This window comes from Syngnathus leptorhynchus, chromosome 4 (genome assembly GCF_054491065.1).
Source record: "Syngnathus leptorhynchus isolate UIUO chromosome 4, UIUO_Slep, whole genome shotgun sequence".
NCBI lineage: Eukaryota > Metazoa > Chordata > Actinopteri > Syngnathiformes > Syngnathidae > Syngnathus > Syngnathus leptorhynchus.
In genome coordinates this window covers 1,290,001-1,293,218 of record NC_141198.1, presented here as the reverse complement: position 1 = coordinate 1,293,218, position 3,218 = coordinate 1,290,001, and positions in this window count along the sequence as shown.

The following is a 3,218-nucleotide window of genomic DNA, read 5'->3' as shown; positions in this document are numbered from 1 at the left end:
GGGCACATAAAATACATAATATGGAAATCAAAAAGTGAATGTCCAGGCCAAAGCGAAGAGCTGTCGGAGGAGCCCTCGATCGTCCTGGCAGTGTCTTCAAGGAGGGTAATCCACTGCAGTTCCCTCATTCTGAATTGGTCCACGAGAATCTAGACAGCCGCTGTCAGCTTGGGTGTCACCTAACAACCTAACCACCTTCCCAGCCGGGGAGGGGTGGGGGGAGTGGGGTCGGGGAGACGGGGCAAAAACAAACTCCAGCCGAATCGGCCACTACAGTTTAATTAAAGGCCATATCATAGAAATATGTCTTTAAACGTGTCTTAAATGCTTCTACTGAGGTAGCACGTTTGTGAGCTAAAATTACCTCAGAAAAGATTATGCATTTTTTGTATAATCGCTTGTCAAGAATGTATATTTGACTATTTGCTGTTTATATAGGTTTATTGAACAATGCACACAAATATAAACAATAATAAAATACAAAAATAAATAAAAAGATAATGAAACAAAGACATTGGGCCATTAGGTGACCTCATTACACAATATACCTACTTTTTTTAATTTTGGGGGACACCAACACATAACACCTAACGTATAACACATATACATATTGTCATATAAAGCTGTTAACCAAATGTCAGATTTTTCTGTTTTTATATGCAAAAATAAAAACAAGGAATAAAACATACAAACACCAGACAAGTTTTAAAATAAGAGTTTATGAAAATAATAATAAAAGTACATTTCAAACCACTAATCTAATGTGAAATTGCAGTAGATAGATTGGATAACAATATTTATGTGTATAAATGCATACACATATTATTTAAAAACTACTGTATGTATTATAAAATAAAGATTTCCCAAAGAAAAGCGTAATGTCCCCGCTGTTGCATACTCAGGTTATATCAGAGTTCAAACTAGGCTTGCAGTTTCCGAATGCCATACGTTAGGGTGACCAGACCTCCTCTTGTCCTACTTTTGAGCCCTAACAAAATGTCTGGAGGGAATTTCAAAAATCGTCCGGGATTTTGTTGGACTGCCTCAAACATAATACATGTACAGTACATTGTCAATAAAATTGCCACTCCGTTCAATTTTACTCAAGTCCGAAGGCCCATTCATTTACAGTATTGGCCTGAATATAAAACGACTCAGATTATAAAACGACCCGCTTTTTTTCAAGACTAAAGTTTGAAAAAAGACTTTTTGAACAGCAAATGTAATTTTTAGACAGAAAATAATCACAGTACATCTGAAACAAACGATTGTAACAATATATTCGAGAGAAAAAGCATGTTATTTTGCCACATTCAAATCATGCAAAAACTGTCTATCACATCTTAATATCTGAACATTTAAATATGTAAACTAAAATGCAATCACATTTGTAAATGAATGGCTTCTGGTTTTTGAAATGTAAATAAACCAATCTACTGTGATAAAACAACAAAATTGCAATGACTGCATTAACCATCAAAGTGAAGTCTAACTGTAACTGTAGTCTTGAAACAAATCTGAATAAGGAAAAACATTGCAATAAAATAATGCAAACTGCTACTGCTATTTTTATTTTTCTTCTTCGTGACAGGGGTTCGCTTTGGCCTAGGGAGTTAAGTTCAGCATTCAGTTTGAAGATATCTGGCGTCATCTAGCGTTGTGAATGGGTATAATGTCTAGACCCCGAATGTAAGACGACCCCCACTTTTTCAGTCTTATTTTAATGCTAAAAACACCGTCTTATATTTGTGCCGATACGATACTTTGGGCGTCGGCCAGAGAGCGACATTTCCCCAGCGGCGATCCACCGGGAGAGGAGAAAATAGTCAAGCCAAACACCTGAAACCCTGTCCGGGCGTTGGACACAGGGGTTCCTTGCCTGGATAGTCTCAAGTGCCACCGAGGACCCCCTCAGAGTAAGCCTCGTGGGTGGGGGGGCTCACCGTTTGTGCACAGCCCCCCTGCAGCTGCTGAAAACCATGCGGTCGCCATTGTCACGTCACATTCATGTCCGTCAGTGATCTAGGGGTGATTTTTTTACTGACTTTCTTTTTTGTTCGCAATTAATTTTAGTTGAGGCGGCTCAGTGGCGCACTGGGTAGCACGTCCGCCTAACAGTTAGGAGGGTGCGGGTTCGATTCCACCTCCGGCCCTCCCTGTGTGGAGTTTGCATGTTCTCCCCGAACCCCCGTGGGTTTTCTCCGGGCACTCCGGTTTCCTCCCACATCCCAAAAACATGCTTGGTAGGCCGATTGAGCACTCCAAATTGTCCCTAGGTGTGAGCGCGACTGCGGATGGTTGTTTATCTCTGTGTGCCCTGCGATTGGCTGGCAACCAGTTCAGGTTGTCCCCCGCCTGCTGCCCGATGACGGGTGGGATAGGCTCCAGCACGCCCGCAACCCCCGTGGGGACAAAGCGGTTCAGAAAATGGATGGATGGAAGGATAATTTTTGTTGTTTGCCTGCTTTTTTGTTAATTTGTGTGCGCGTGTGTGTGTGTGTGTGTGTGTGTGTGTGTGTGTGTGTGGTTTTAGTGTGTGTGGTTTTAGTGTGTGTGTTTGTGTGTGTGTGCGCGCGCATGTACTTTGTACTTCATGGCCACCGTAGATTTCTTCTTCAAGTTTACATCGGAGCCACCCAGTGTTCAGACTCCAGTTGAAAACATCAACGTTACTTAAAGCAAACCTAATATCTTCTGCAACTGTTTATTATAATAATAGTTAATTAAATTAGTGATTACATTATTCATGGGGTTCACTTAGTTTTTTGGGTGGGATTCTTCGAAAATTAAACACACACGCACAGGTGCATTTACACTTTAAGTGTGAAACTCCATATTGTATTTCCTTTCTTTTTATTTAACAATTTAATTTATCTCAAAATTCAAATTGTTTCATTTCAGTTCTAATTTTGTGTTATTTGGAATGAAAAAGATATTTTGTTTAGAAAATTACAATATCATTGTATGTGATGTGATCGATAAATGGAGCTTTGACTTGTTTGAGAGCCTTTAGGATCATTCAAGTGCCTCTGATATAGGGTATGTATGTAAAAGCATCCATTGCGACCCACAGAATAAACACCATACCCGAAAACACAAATACGATTGAAAAAAACGATCAAAATATATCTTGTTCACTCCACTTAATTACAATAAATATTCTACAAGTATATATCAAAACATTGCAATTGTATGAAGATGTATTCGTCACTAATAAG